Genomic DNA, 16,578 nt, shown 5'->3' with positions numbered 1-16,578 from the left:
CCAGGGAAGGGGGCATTGACAAAGCAATTGGAAAAGGGGCAAAACCGCTCAGCCTCTGGAGGCGACTTCTGTCAAGCGTGAAGGAAAGGTATCCCTTCAAGGAGGATGTTTTATACCGCCCAAGCAAATGGACCACCGTAGAGAAAGGTATCCAGTACCTGAGGGAATTAGGCGTGCTGGAGGTGATTTACAGTGACCTGAATGATGAGCGGTTACCCAAAGACCCAGATGAAGTCAGGTGCACACAATCCATGTGGCGGAAGGTGGTACGGAGCGCACCAGCATCGTATTCCAACTCGTTGGCAATACTAGCCTGGAAAGACGACGAGGCACCAATGGTGGATGAAGTGGCTAGACAACTCCGGGACTACGAAGAAAAGCTCTCTTCCTCCCTACAGGCCTGTGTCTCGGCTGTGGAAAAACTGTGCCAAGAGTTCCAACAACTCAGAGAGGATCTGTCCTACTCCCCACCTGCACGGACCAGTGTCTCAGCCATTAGGAGTCAACGTCCCTATGCTCAAGAGAGAGGATGAAGAGGATACACACCACGGGGCACCCTGTGGTTCTACCTGCGTGATTATGGAGAGGACATGAGAAAGTGGGATGGAAAACCCACCTCAACCTTAGAGGCACGGGTGCGTGAGTTGCAAGGAAAAACTATTAGAAAAGGCGGTTCTCCCAGGAAAATTGCAGCTCCAGTTTCCAGTGAGCAGTTCCCGAGAGAGAGGAAGAGGGCTAATTTTACTTCCGACCTTGATCAGGGGACTTTTGATTCACATTTACAGGAAGTGAACAGCGAATACTGTGACCAGTGTTAGAGGGGCCCTGCCTCCAGCCAGGTGGAGGAAAGGGACAACCGGGTTTACTGGACTGTGTGGATTCGATGGCCTGGAACGTCAGACCCACAGGAGTATAAGGCTCTAGTGGACACTGGTGCACAGTGCACGCTAATGCCATCAAACTATAGAGGGGCAGAACCCATTTGTATTTCTGGAGTGACAGGGGGATCCCAACAGCTCACTGTACTGGAAGCTGAAGTGAGCCTAACTGGGAATGAGTGGCAAAAGCACCCCATTGTGACTGGCCCAGAGGCTCCGTGCATTCTTGGCATAGACTACCTCAGGAGAGGGTATTTCAAGGACCCAAAAGGGTACCGGTGGGCTTTTGGTATAGCTGCTTTGGAGACAGAGGAAATTAAACAGTTGTCCACCTTGCCCGGTCTCTCAGAGGACCCTTCGATTGTAGGGTTGCTGAAGGTTGAGGAACAACAGGTGCTGATCGCTACCACAACTGTGCACAGGCGGCAATATCGCACCAACCGAGACTCCCTGATTCCCATCCATAACCTGATTCGTTGACTGGAGAGCCAGGGAGTGATCAGCAAGACTCGCTCACCCTTTAACAGTCCCATATGGCCAGTGCGAAAGTCTAATGGGGAGTGGAGACTAACAGTGGACTATCGTGGCCTGAACAAAGTTACACCGCCGCTGAGTGCTGCCGTGCCAGACATGCTAGAACTTCAATATGAACTGGAGTCAAAGGCAGCTAAGTGGTATGCCACAATTGATATTGCTAATGCATTTTTCTCCATCCCTTTGGCAGCAGAGTGCAGACCCCAGTTTGCTTTTACCTGGAGGGGTGTTCAGTACACCTGGAACCGACTGCCCCAGGGGTGGAAGCACAGCCCCACCATTTGCCATGGACTGATCCAGACAGCACTGGAACAGGGTGAAGCTCCAGAACATCTGCAGTACATTGATGACATCATTGTGTGGGGCAACACAGCAGAAGAAGTTTTTGAGAAGGGAAAGAAAATAGTCCAAATCCTTCTGAAGGCCGGTTTTGCCATAAAACAGAGTAAGGTCAAGGGGCCTGCACAGGAGATCCAGTTTTTAGGAATAAAATGGCAAGATGGACGTTGTCAGATCCCAATGGATGTGATCAACAAAATAACAGCTATGTCCCCACCAACTAGCAAAAAGGAAACACAAGCTTTCTTAGGCGTTGTGGGGTTTTGGAGAATGCATATTCCAAATTACAGCCAGATCGTAAGCCCTCTCTATCAAGTGACCCGGAAGAAGAACGAATTCAAATGGGGCCCTGAGCAACAACAAAATCCTTTGAACAAATTAAACGTGAGATAGTTCATGCAGTAGCCCTTGGGCCAGTCCGGGCAGGGCAGGATATTAAAAATGTGCTCTACACTGCAGCCGGGGAGAATGGCCCTACCTGGAGCCTCTGGCAGAAAGCACCAGGGGAGACTCGAGGTCGACCCCTAGGGTTTTGGAGTCGGGGATACAGAGGATCCGAAGCCCGCTATACTCCAACTGAGAAAGAGATTTTGGCAGCATATGAAGGGGTTCGAGCTGCTTCAGAAGTGGTTGGTACTGAAGCACAGCTCCTGCTGGCACCCCGACTGCCGGTGCTGGGCTGGCTGTTCAAAGGGAGGGTCCCCTCTACACATCATGCAACTGATGCTACATGGAGTAAGTGGGTTGCATTGATCACACAACGGGCTCGAATAGGAAACCCCAGTCGCCCAGGAATCTTGGAAGTGATCATGGACTGGCCAGAAGGAAAAAACCTTAGAATATCACCAGAGGAGGAGGTGACACGTGCTGAAGAGGCCCCACTGTATAATAAATTGCCAGAAAATGAAAAGCAATATGCCCTGTTCACTGATGGGTCCTGTCGTCTTGTGGGAAAGCATCAGAGGTGGAAAGCTGCTGTATGGAGTCCTATACGACAAGTCGCAGAAACTGCTGAAGGAGAAGGGGAGTCGAGTCAGTTTGCAGAGGTGAAAGCCATCCAGCTGGCTTTAGATATTGCTGAAAGAGAAAAGTGGCCAGTCCTTTATCTCTATACTGACTCATGGATGGTGGCAAATGCCCTGTGGGGGTGGCTGCAGCAATGGAAGCAGAGCAACTGGCAGCGCAGAGGCAAACCCATCTGGGCTGCCGCATTGTGGCAAGATATTGCTGCCCGGGTAGAGAACCTGGTTGCAAAAGTTCGTCATGTAGATGCTCATGTACCTAAGAGTCGGGCCATTGAAGAACATCAAAACAACCAGCAAGTAGATCAGGCTGCTAAGTTTGAAGTGGCTCAGGTGGATTTGGACTGGCAACATAAGGGTGAATTATTTATAGCTCGGTGGGCCCATGACGCCTCAGGCCATCAAGGAAGGGATGCAACGTATAAATGGGCTCGTGATCGAGGGGTGGACTTAACTATGGACAGTATTGCACAGGTTATTCATGAGTGTGAAACATGCGCTGCAATCAAGCAAGCCAAGCAGTTCAAGCCCCTCGGGTATAGTGAACGATGGCTGAAATATAAATATGGGGAGGCCTGGCAGATTGATTACATCACGCTCCCACAGATCCGCCAAGGCAAGCGCTATGTGCTCACCATGGTGGAAGCAACCACTGGATGGTTGGAAACATATCCCGTGCCCCATGCCACCGCCCGGAACACCATCCTGGGCCTTGAAAAGCAAGTCCTGTGGCGACATGGCACCCCAGAAAGAATTGAGTCAGACAACGGGACTCATTTCCGAAACAACCTCATAGACACCTGGGCCAAAGAGCACGGCATTGAGTGGGTGTATCACATCCCTTACCATGCACCAGCCTCCGGGAAAATTGAGCGATACAATGGATTGTTAAAGACTACCCTGAGAGCAATGGGTGGTGGGACGTTTAAACATTGGGATACGCATTTAGCAAAAGCCACCTGGTTAGTCAACACCAGGGGATCTGCCAATCGAGCTGGCCCTGCCCAATCAAAACTTTTACGTACTGTAGAAGGAGATAAAGTTCCTGTAGTGCACATGAAAAATATGCTGGGGAAGACAGTCTGGGTTACTTCCCCCTCTGGCAAAGGCAAACCCATTCGTGGGATTGCTTTTGCTCAAGGACCTGGGTGCACTTGGTGGGTGATGCGAAAGGATGGGGGAGCCCAATGTGTACCTCAAGGGAATTTGATTTTGGGTGAAAATAGCTAATGAACTGAATTGTATGATATTAATTGCTTTAGAATACTGTATGTTATCTCTTAACTGTATGTTATCTCTTAACTGCATGTTAATATAATAATATAGTAGGTTAATATTAAGTATATAATACTATATATTATGATTGCTATATGCCACATCAATGGTATTGCAGTAAGAATTGCCCAGCTTAATGAAAATGAACTTTGATGAAACCATGTTGGAATGAGAACTGACTTCAGCATGCAACAGTCCAACACTGCGCACCACCTCTCCTGCTCTGAAAGACTGTGATGACAGATGGAACCCAAAGTCATGGGCTAAATGAACTCAATGGACATTTTAGAGGGATGGGCCATAGACGAAGGGAATGATATCTGTGTGTATATCAAGATAGGGAAAGCGGTGGTGATTAATTGGAACACATTGGAAAGGGGAGGGCCTGTGCATGACGTAGATGGTATAGAATAAGGGGTGGATACTGTCCTGGTTTCGGCTGGGATAGAGTTCATTTTCTTCCTAGCAGCAGGCATAGTGCTGTGTTTTGGATTTAGTAGGAGAAGAATGTTGATAACACACTGATGTTATTAGTTGTTGCTAAGTACTGCTTATGCTAGTCAAGGACTTTTTCAGCTTCCCATGCTCTGCCAGGCGCACAAGAAACTGGGAGGGGGCACAGCCAGAATAGTTGATCCAAACTGACCAAAGGGCTATTCCATACCATATGACATCATACTCAGTATATAAACTGGGGGGGTTGGCCGGGGAGCAGCGACCGCTGCTCGGGAACTGTCTGGGTATCGGTCGTCGGGTGGTGAGCAATTGCATTGTGCATCACTTGCTTTGTATATTATTATTACTATTATTATTATATTGTTATTATTATTATTTTACTTTATTTCAATTCTTAAACTGTTCTTATCTCAACCCAGGAGTGTTTCTCACTCTTACTCCTCCGATTCTCTCCCCCATCCCATCAGGGTAGGGGGAGTGAGCGAGCGGCTGCGTGGTACTGAGTTGCTGGCTGGGACTAAACCACGACAGTTGCGTGATGTGTAGAGAGGACTCTTCCTTTGAATGGCTGTCTTGCCTTCACCTTTGACAGGAGCCGCCTCCAGAGACTGTGGATTGCTGCCTCTTTTCCAATTCCTCTGTCAATTCTCCAGTCCCTAGTGAGGGATCCTAGCTGCTGGGCTTCCTTACCTTCTAATTCCTGACTGTTGGCCCTACTAGCCCAGCATTGGAGCAGCCAGGCAGCAATCTGCTCACGTGGCTGGTGGCTGCAATCTTTCCGCATAGCTTGAAGTTCACCCGGGGTTAGGGACCAGGTACGTTCTGCCTCTTGGGTCATTTCTCTCACTTCTTCCCGTTTCTTTGCCGAAGGACCAGGCCCCAATACAGTGCTAGGAACTTCTGGGTTTCATTGGGGTGGGCAAGGCACACTCCCGTCAGGTGACGCATCAATTTACCAGGGTTACTTGCCTGTTCAGGTGTAAAATCCCAGGCTATGGGAGGTGATAACCACCCTAGGCACCTGCCCAAACCCTTCCACACACCCTGCCACACAGGGACCAGCCACTTCAGGGCATATTTCAGTATCACCTCACCAAAAATAGTCTCCTTTTACGCCAGGATGAAACCAGATTCCATAAACCCAATAATAAACCAACAGTGTTAGATAGAAGGATCAAACACCTTACACAAGGATGTGCAAGAACATCGGGAGCCTGCGCAACGCAACTATCCACAATCCACATCAGTCCCGGAGTAGAACAGGGAGGTGTATTCCTTGAGTCTGTCTTCAAGGTAGCTCACCCGGCAGAGCAAGAGCATCAATGCCAAGGCCAAGTGCCTAGCCCTTGTTTGTATCAAAATGTTCCCAAGGCCCAGAAAAAACAGAGAGATAAGCAGTGCAGCAAGCCCTCAAAGCAGTCACTAACAAGCTGTACCCTCTGCACGCTCAATTCAAAACTGATGTCTCCAGCCCCATGCTGGACACCAACAAGAACTCAGTTGGTGAGTGATCGCCTTGTCGTTATCTTGAGCCGTGAGCTTTTTTCATCTTATTTTCGCCTTCTGTCCAGCTGAGAAGGGGGAGTGAGAGAGCGGCTTGCTGGGCACCTGGCAGCCAGCCAAGGTCAACCCACCACAGTCCTTTCTCTCATAGTCCTCAGAAAGGTGCAAGGGGCTGGAGAATGGGACTTGTGGTCAGTTCGTAACACTTCATCTCTGCCGCTCCTTCCTCCTCACTTTCCTTCTGTTCCAGCGAAGAGTCCTTCCCATGGGCTACAGTCCTTCACAAACTTCTCCAGCGTGGGTCCTTCCCACGGGCTGCAGCTCTTCAAGACATGGGGGCAGCTCCTGATCTCTTCTCACAGAGGCCACCCCTGTAGCTCCCCCTGCTACCAAAACCTTCTCACGTAAACCCAATACAGATTCCCATGATATGGGCCCAGGGCCCCATGGCTGGCCACACAGAGCAACACAGACAGACAGAGAACTCTCACGAGTACAAACAGCACAAATAGCCTCATCCTGTTCCCCTTTCAGTAGTTCAAGATGAAAGTCCACTAGTGGGAATAAATATACATATACGTACAATGTGGATCCATCCAGTAGCTGGGTTTCGACACTTAGTCTGCCCAGTAGCTGGTCCTTGGATTCCCTGGTCTCCCCAGTTGCTGGCACCTGGACATAGGAGCCCCTGAGTCTTGCAGCCCCGCTCCAGTTGCTGGTACAGAACACCTCACTCATGCAAATGCACACAGAGCTGTCTGGGACTCCCCGGGTCCCCCAGGAGCCAATCCCCCATTCTCTTGTCCTTAGACACCTACACACCTGGCTCCCAGGCCATTTCATCTACTCGTTGGTTATTCTGCCTTGATATTTGCTAGTGATCACACACTCACTCGCAAACCTGCACTCGCGCCAGTTGCTGGCACCATGGACAAATGCCCCATTTGCAGCCACAGCACAGATGGTCCAGGGCTCCAGCCCTAGCTGAGGCCTCCCTGGGCTCTAGCCCCAGGTTAGGCGGCTCTGGAGCCCAAATCTGCCTGAGTGGGGGCTGGAGCCAAGAGAAGCTCAAGCCAGGGCTAGAAAAGAGGTCTCCTCAATCTGGGGCTGGAGGCCAGACCTGTCTGAGCCAAAGCTGGCATCAAAAGAGGCGCCAGCATGGGCTGGAGCCCAGAGCATCTTGAACTGGGGCAGGAGCCCAGAGCCAGTTCAGCCAGGGCTGTATCCCAGAGCTGCCTGAGTGGGGGAGGAGTCCAGAGCTACCAAACCCGGGGCTGGAGCGCAGACCAACCCATTCCAGGGCTGGGGCCAGAGGTGCCCAAGCTGGGTTTGGAGCCCAGAGATGCCCAAGCAGGGTCTTGAGTCCGGCTCCACCTGAACCGGGTCTGAAGTTCAGAGATGCCTACGTGGGGGCAAATAAGCAGCCCCCTCCCTGCCCTGCCCTGCCCCCCCCCCCCCCCAAGAGGGGGCTGGAGCACAGAGCCACCTGAAGCAGGGATGGATCTCAGAGCGGCTCAAGCAAGGGCTAAAGGCCAGAACTGCCCAAGCTGGGGCTTGAGCCCAGAGCTCCCCAATTGACGCTGGATGCCAGAGCAGCCCAAAGAGTGGCTGGAGTCCGGAGCCGTTTGAACCAGGGCTGGAGCCCATATGATCCACCTGAGTGGGGGAAGATAAACAGCAGGGAGAGAGTGGTCAGTCACTGGAACAGGCTCCCTAGGGAAGTGATCACGGCCCAAGGGATTTTCCATACCATATGATATCGTGCTCATGAATAAAAGCTGGGCAGGGGGAAGAAGGAGGAAGGACGGGACGTTCACGGTTACTGTGTTTTGTCTTCCAAAGTAACTGTTACGTGCGATGGAGCCCTGCTTTCCAGGAAATGGCTAAACATCTGCCTGCTGATTGGAAGGAGTGAATTAATTCTTTATCTTGATTTTGCTTGTGCACGCCACTTTGCTTTTTTAGCTAAACTGTCTTTTTCTCAGTCCATTAGTTTTCTTTCTCTTTTGCCCTTCCAGTTCTCCTCCCCCTCCCACTGTGAAGGCGTGACTGAGCGGCTGTGTGCTGCTTAAACTGCCTACTGGAGTTAACCCACAACAACACTCAATGTTGTTCTTAGTCTCAGATGTTGTTTTTCCTCTGTATTACTGAAAGTTATCTATATGAACATCTGTTATCTATATAAAGCACAAGATATTATTAGAGCCGAAGCAGCTTATAGCATGGTTTGAATTGCAGTTAAAATTCAATGCCTCTTCATTCAAGGAATCCTTTGGGGTTTTATTTAATAAACGTTTACCTTTTTGGCATTTAATACATTTTATCTAGTTTCGCAAATGTACTTTACTTCTACTTTTGTCATTTTAATGAGTTAGTTACTCTTATGAACAAAAATTCAGCTTTTATCTTAATCAGTTAAATATTCATTCTTTCGAAATTAGCATTTTTCCCTTTACTTTCTCGCCTATTGCTGTTCCTCCAAACAATTCTCAGTAACCCTTAACAAATATTTAGTGGTCTTAACATTAACATCACAACTTATTTTAATGCTTCCATAAACTTAACTAAGAAAATTAAGTTTGCAGCAATCTTCCCTTTAGTTCTCAAAGTTAAATGGTTTCAAGTCACAGTTTAAAGAAATTTGCTTCACGCTGAGCCTTTTTAAAAATACCAATCTGAAACTTTTGTGCAGCTTGCTTCCTTGAACCAAACATTTTAATTGACTCTGATGTGACGTGAAGTGCATTTTTCACAACACACTACAGAATATGAATATATTTTTTTTTCCTTTCTTACAGGTATTTTTGCCCACAGAACACCATTCTGGAATGCCCTAGCTAATGATAAATATCGGTGGGGAAAATTCATCTCTCCAGCTATCTAAGTCTGTAGAAAAACAATGCAGTGACATCAATTACCTGGTATCGTGGTGTCAATTTGGGAAGTCTCCAAAAGGACACAGTGAGCTTATCTTTTGTTTACCTTATTAAAGTTACCAATGCTGCGTCTAACACAAAATGGCTTCCTGTAAAAATCAAAGAGCAAGAAAGAGGACCCGTGGAATTACAGGCCATTCAGCCTTGCTTTGATTCTTGGGAAGGTGATGGAGCAGCTAATCCTGGAAACCATTTCCTGGCAGATGAAGACAAGAAAAATCGTCAGGAGTAGGTCAGCATGGATTCACCAAGGGACAAGCCATGCTTGGCCAACTTGATAACCTTCTGTGATGAAGGGACTGGCCTGGTAGGCGAGGGAAGAGCAGTGGACGTAGTCTGTCTGGACTTTGAGAAGGTACTGCCTCCCAGAAGATCCTCATAGACAAACCGATGAAGTATAGGCTGGATGAGCAGACAGTGAGGTGGACCGAAAAGCGGCTGAATGGCCAGGCCCAGAGGGTGCTGATCAGTGGCGTGAAGTGTAGTTGCAGACCAGTAATTAGTGGTATACCCCAGGTGTCAATACTGGTTCCAGTCCTGTTGAACAGTAATGATCTGGCTGATAGGGCAGAGTGTGCCCTCAGCAAGTTGGCAGATGACAACAAACGGGGAGGAGTGGCTGACGCACCAGAATGTCATGCTGCCATCCAGAGGGACCTCAATAGGCTGTAGAAATTGGCTGCCAGAAAGCTCATGAAGTTTAACAAGGGGACGTGCCAAGCCCTGCTCCTGGGGAGGAGCAACCCCACGCACCAGTACATGCTGGGGAAAGACCAGCTGGAAAGCAGCTTTGCAGGAAAGGCCCTGGCGTTCCTGGTGGACACCAAGTTGAACATGAGCCAGCAATGTGCCATTGCAGCAAAGAAGGCTAAGGGTATCCTGGGCTGCGTTAGGAGGAGCGTTGTCAGCAGGTCGAGGAGGTGATCCTTCCCCTCTATTCAGCACTGGTGAGGGCAGAACCTGGAGAACTCTATCCAGTCCTGGGCTCCCCAGTACAAGAGAGTACAAGCTACTGGAGAGAGTTCAGTGAATGGCCAAAAATATTATTAAGGGACTGGATTGTCTCTGCTATACGGAAAGGCTGAGGGAGGTGGGACTATTTGGCCTAGAGAAGAGAAGGCTCAGGGACGGATCTCATCAACGTGTGTGAATATCTGAAGGGAGGGTCTGAAGAAGAGGGAGCCAAGCTCTTTTCAGTGGTGACCAGTGAGAGGACAAGGGACAACGGGCACAAAACTGAAACACAGGAAGTTCTATCTGAACATCAGGAAACCCTTTTTTACAGTGAGGGTGACCGAGCACTGGAGCAGGTTGCCCAGCGATGTTGTGGAGTCTCCCTCCTTGGCCGTATTCAAAAGCCAGGACATGGTCCTGGGCAAATGGGTCTAGGTGGCCCTGCTTAAGTGTGTGTGTGGGGGGGTGTTGGGTTGGAGCAGATGGCCTCCAGAGTTCCTTTCCCACTTCAACCATTCTGTGATTCTGTGAAAAAGGTTACATAAAGAGGAGGAGGTATTGAACTCCTTAGAAGAAACTTCTAAGTAACTCATGGCAATTACTGGCTAGAGCCGCGTTGTATGAATGAACGGTTATAATGACAATCCCACAGTAGTGTTCTGACCATTCATCCCATAACTTCCTTTCTCCATCAGTCAATGAGAAGGCAGTTCCTGGATATATTAAAGCAAAAATTACTTCCTATTTCAGTGTCTTTTTTTTCTCCCCAACACAACGGTTCCTTAAGGAAAACAGAAAAGGCTTACAGAAAAACAGAACAAACCTACCTTTTAAAGGCATGTGTAAGTCAAACACACTTTGTAAATCATAAACTAATTTTAGGTGCAAAAGTATTTTTCCTGTCCTTATATGTTTTTATTCCTTCTGTAACATAGATGTAGTATTAACCATTTTTTTTCTTTTCATCCATTTATGGCAACTTGCAGAAGCAATTGTCTCGATTACACGAAGTCATGTCAAATTAGCCCTGCTTTTGTTCTTGGTATGTGCATACATATAATTATCTTTGTTCAGTGTTTCACTCAGATTCTGAATTTTATGTTATGCTACAAATGACTTCACAAGCAGCCAACTTTTCTGTTAGAAATGGGTACCTGGTTACTCAAAATATAAAAGGGAAGTGAAATGTTATTTTTCCTCCAGTCCATGGCTGGAGAATGAAACGGGAAGATGTATTGGCATAGAGCATCTGTCTTGAGTTGTGTTCAAGTGTTAGCAGTTGTGGTCTCCGATAAGTTATTGTATACGACTGTAAATAAGAGGATAACATCTCTTGTACCAGGACTAAAGCATTCAGCAAATCGTGCAATTTCTTCACAAACAAGAGAGAGCCTTTGGGAATAACAGTGCTGATAAGCTAGTCCTGGCTGCTTCTTCAGACCTTGCTGCTGTTGTTATTGCCAAGATTCAAAGTGGTTTTAGAAACACTTTGTTTTGATATGAATTCCCATGTATAACACAGTAGCAAATTCAATTATCTCTAGGAAATAGCATGTATCCCATGCTGGTTTCATATAACTGAGCTGATGCAAGATTTGAAAATGAAGACTTGACACTCCTAGCTTCTGTATTTACCAAATAAAGTCTCGAACAAGCACTGAAAAATTAAGTAATTATTATAATTGTCAAATCTATGTGTCTACCTTTCAATATTTCCATCTCAGAGGTGTATAAATCTGTAACTATACCTATCACTGTTTTTCCTCTAGGCTAGAAAGGCTGTATTTCTGTTTTCACTGTATGTTTGCGTAAAGAAACAGATGCAGATCCACTTTTAAATAGCCTAAGACGTATCTAATATCAAGTTAAAGGAAGACCTTTTAAGTTATTACTACACTACCCTCAAATAGCAGGTTACAAACGAAAGTAAAAGAACGGTCTGATTGCTGAAAGGAAAACTGGCTGTAAAATGTTTACTTGCCTTTCCTATAGATCCACCTAGCATCAACTAATTCTTAAAGTGTCACTGTTCAGCAAAATTCATCTTGCGATAAGGAAAAGCCAAGTAAAAACATCGTGATTTTTCAACTCTGATTTCTTTACTATTGTTTTCTCACAAAGGGAGTTCGTCACCTGCTGTGCAACAATCCAGTCCACACTCTGAGTTGAGATAGAGATTTCATTTCATTTCTGCGCAGAGATGGGTGCTAGCTGGTACTTCCGCAAAGCCAGCACAACGAACGCGGCTTTCTGCGCCCTATTTAGACACAAAACAACTTACAGAGTTAGTAATCATTCTTTTTACGATGATTCGTTAGTAATTACCATGCTATCTGCTATTGGTCAACTCTAGTCTAATTAGCCTCGCTTACTATGTAAATTAGCACGCCTGCTCCTTACAGGGGGGTGGGGGGGCAAATCCTTTTGGTCCTAAATTGAGTTGGTGGTCGCGATCTCCCCCTGCCAGAATTACCTTCTCCCAGTTACTGTTTTTCAGCAATCGTCCAGTTTTTCTGGCACCTTCTGGGGTAGGATGCTCCCTTTTATCAGTTTCTCAGTACTTCTTCAAGGTCTAGTTGCTCCGGCATGTCTTTGGTTAAAGGGTAGTGAATGTTTGTTCTTCTGATTAGGGATGATTAAGCGTCCTTTACTCATCAGCTTACAAAAGCATCTCGGCCTGATACGATGTTAGCTAAGTTTCAGAGTTAGCCTTCAACAAAAGGGCGTGTCCAGCATGCAGTCAGGAGATAGAACCACAGACAAGAATGCCCATGTGGTCTAGGGCTTGTCCAGGAGACAGGGCCACCTATGACATGGGTCCATGGTCCATCAAGTAGGTAGAGCAGGATGCAAGGATGCAGACTTGGCCAGGAGACTCCTGCACCCAGGAGACAGGCTGGCCTATGACACGGGTCTGGGGTCCATCTAGAGCTGCTTATGATGTGGGGCCTGGGGTTCATCCAGCAGATAGGGCACCCTACAAAATGGGATCAGGGTCCCTTTCAGCAGACAGGGCCACAGACAGGCCAGGAATAAGAGAGGCAGAAAGGGCTGCCTATGATATGGGTCAGGGGTGCATCCAGCAGACAGGAATGTAGAGAGGGCTGGCAGCAGGGCTGCAGAGAAGGTAGCCCATGACTTAGATCCATGGTGCATCCAGAACATAGGGCAGTCTACAACATGGGTCCAAGGTCTGGTCAGCAAATAGGGTCGCAGACAATGATACCCACAATGTGGTCCAGTGTACATCCAGGCAACAGAGCCTCTCATAGGGGCACCTGTGGTCCAAGGTCCATTTAGGAAACAGGGCCACCCATGACACGGTTCCCGAAAAAAGCTAGGGCACAGGGCTGCCTGCAAAGTGCATTTGGGGAACATGCAGCAGACAGGGCTGCCTATGAGGTGGGGCCAGGGTCCGTCCAAGCTCCAGGGTAACAGACAGTGTGTCCTAAGACATGGGCCTGGAGTCCATTCAGGAGACAAGGCCCCCTATGACATGGGTCTGGGGTTGCAGACAGGGCTGTCTATCAAATGAGTCTGAGGTTTATCCAGGAGACAAGGTCACTTGCACCACGGGTCCAGAACCCATCAAGCAGATAGGGCAGGATGCAGGGCCACGGACAGGGCCGCCTACAACAAAGATCCATGGTGCATCCAGCAGATAGAGTCCCTTATGATATAGGTCTGGGGCCCATCCAGGAGATAGGGCCATCTATGATGTGGGTCCAGAGTTCATCTAGCAGAAAGGGCCAAATATATTAACATGGGTCCAGGGTCCCTCCAGCAGACAGGACCAGGGACAGGACAGGAGGCAGGGCTGCAGACAGGGCCAACCATGACTTGGGCGCAGGGCACATCCAGTAGACAGTCACCTGTAATGTAGCGCCTGGGTCCATTCAGGAGACAGTCACAGACAAGGCCACCCACCCATGATGTGGTCCAGGATACATCCAGGCACAAGGTACCTAGGATACGGGTCCAGCGGCCATCTGGGAGACAGGGTGTCACAATCCAATACTCTCTGACCAGGTTCTTTTAGATATTCTACACATGGAGGGTTTGGTGTTTAATGCAAAGTTATCTGAAGATTTTTGAAGTTACACGGGATATTGATATACACTATCAAAGTGCACAGTGATACAGGAGTGCACTTAGATCACAACATAAGTACAAATTACACTTAGCAGAGTAAAGCAATTGCAATATACAGTTGAATCACAATATAAATGTGAATGTCCTTACCAATCTATAGCATGTGCTCACTATCACAACACTGCGCATTCCCAGCCACAAGGAAGTAATATGTGGTTTGAAGACAGCTCAAGCCCACAGCTCTTTCTTCAGAGATCCTTTGTTCGTTGGTTTTTGTAATTTATGTTGGGCTGAGCCACACATACACTTCCCATACTGGTCTGGCTGAGTTGCATATAGCCAGGTAGTTTCCAGTGCCAAGTCTGTGCCCCATCTCTTATCAGTTCAAGCCTCTCTACTCCTCTACCACCACATCCTGTGTCTTTACTTCTCAAGGCCACTGCTAGCATACCAGGCCCGTATCTCATCATGTTAGAGTTGTAAATAGAATCATAGAATGCTTTGGGTTGGAAGGGACCTTGAGAGATCATCTAGCCCAACCCCCCTGCAGTGAGCAGGGATTGAACCCATGACCTTGGCATTATTAGCACCACACTCTAACCAGCTGAGCTAACCAGGCTGGTCTCATTCTGTATAGAATAACTCCTCATTACTGCTAACTATATAAACTATAACAAATTAGCCATAGACACCTGGTCAATTAGAAAAAGTACTGTTACAGTTAAACCAAGAAAAACAAAGCTTAACAGCTGAAGAAAACTAGCCAACAAGCTCTGTGATGGGGAACATAAGTGTTCCTTCATCGTCGTCTGAGTCTGATAGAGCCATACATACCTGGACCTCAAGGCTAACACGCCACTGCTGAGCAAGGTTCTTCTGGCAGGCTATCTCATTGCCTTGGTTTTCCTTGGAGATTGTGGTGTTTGCACTATGACTTTATCAGCCACTAGTAGGTGGAGTTGCGGCAGGCAAAGTCACTTGCTTAGAGGATGACTGGGCTATACAGAAAAGTGTAAAACAATAAGCTGAATACCTACTATAGCTGCACAAATAAAAGATACTATTGATTAGTCATAGGATATTATCAGCTCTAATACATGCACAATGTATCTTATTTTAACAATAAGTGTACCCCTAAAACTTGTGTTGTCTTGCTCTAAGTCTGCATTTCCTTAGGCCAGGAACAGTTAAAAAGCCGGTGGCTACGTTTAGCTGATACAGTCAATTTGCTGTTTGGCTGCTGTTGTGGTTTGACCTTGGCTGGCTGCCAGCCCCCCCCCCCCCCCCAGTCTTACTCCCCCTCCTCAACCGGACAGGGGGAGAAAATAAGGTGGACAAGCTCATGGGTTGAGATAAAGGCAGTTTAACAAGAAAACCAAAATCCACGCACAGAAGCAAAGCAAAAAGAGGAAATTTATTCACTAGTTCCCATCAGCAGGCAGATGTCCAGCCACCTCCCGGGAAGCAGGGCCTCAGTATGCGTAGTGGTTACTTCGGAAGATAAGCGCCTTAATAACGAATGCCCCCCCTTCCTCCTCCTTTCTCTTAGCTTTTCTTGCTGAGCATGACATCACGTGTTATGGAATATCCGTTTGGGTCAGCTGTCCCAGCTATGTCCTTTCCCAGCCTCTTGCCCACCCCCAGCCTACTGGCCTTTGGGCGGGGGGTGCGGGGTTGGAGAAACAGCCTTGATGCTGTGCGAGCACTGCTTGGCAATATCCAAAACATCGGTGCATTGTCAACACTGTTCGAGTCACAGATGCGAAGCACAGCACTATATGGGCTTCTATGAGGAAAGTTAACTCCATCCCAGCCAGACCCAGTACAGTAAGACATGGCAGTATACTTTGTGGAAAGACTATTATCCATCACTCTCCATGTTGATGGAACATATGACATGTCTTATCAACCCCCACAAAGAGAGCTTCAGCTGTTGACTCTCCAACGGTGTGCCTTGTCTATGACCCTGTCATAAGGAAAACAAAGCTCAAAACAGAAGCTATAAACTTTTTCTACATTTGGGGATCTAGCACATATTTTGGGGGCTTCTCTGGCCGTTGCAGCTAAGAAATTTCCCTTTGTGGGTGACATCATTGGAGGGTTTAACTCTACTTCTACACAGATCTTGCATAGAACAAGCTTGTTGGGGACTTTACAGTTCAATTATTGTGCTGTGTTCCGACTTGTTATAATAACAATGAGATTGTGACAGTGACGTATGGTAAGTCACTCTACGTGCCAGTAAGCTGCCAATACATCAATACAATCAACATTGAAATAAAGACTGACAAGAACAAGAGCGTCTCATTTCACTTTGGGAAGGTGATTGTGAAACTGCATCTTCTGCCCTGGAAGCCTCTGATATTTTAACAAACCATGACAAAATGGTAGCAGTAAGAAATTATAGGGAGCTGTACATTTATGTGAATTATTACAGAGCCCAGACCAGAAAAACAAGAGTTATTTCCCCTCCCTTTCCTGATCGCTCTGCTTCACGTGTGCCAAATACTTTTGAAGAACACCTTAGCTATCTCCTAGGTATATCGAGCCTGGTTTCTGGAGAAGGTCCTGTTTTGCACCGGGAAGTGC

At 47.5% G+C, this 16,578-nt stretch overlaps 1 pseudogene; it reads left to right on the top strand.

The window, feature by feature from the left end:
• Positions 1 to 13,562, top strand: part of LOC142596445 (protein unc-13 homolog B-like) — a 164,967-nt pseudogene extending 151,405 nt beyond the window's left edge.
• Positions 13,563 to 16,578: the final 3,016 nt, after the last annotated feature.

This window comes from Pelecanus crispus, chromosome W (genome assembly GCF_030463565.1).
Source record: "Pelecanus crispus isolate bPelCri1 chromosome W, bPelCri1.pri, whole genome shotgun sequence".
NCBI classification, from domain to species: domain Eukaryota; kingdom Metazoa; phylum Chordata; class Aves; order Pelecaniformes; family Pelecanidae; genus Pelecanus; species Pelecanus crispus.
The sequence above is the reverse complement of the archived record's forward strand: the minus strand, read 5'-3'. Positions and strand labels throughout refer to the sequence as shown.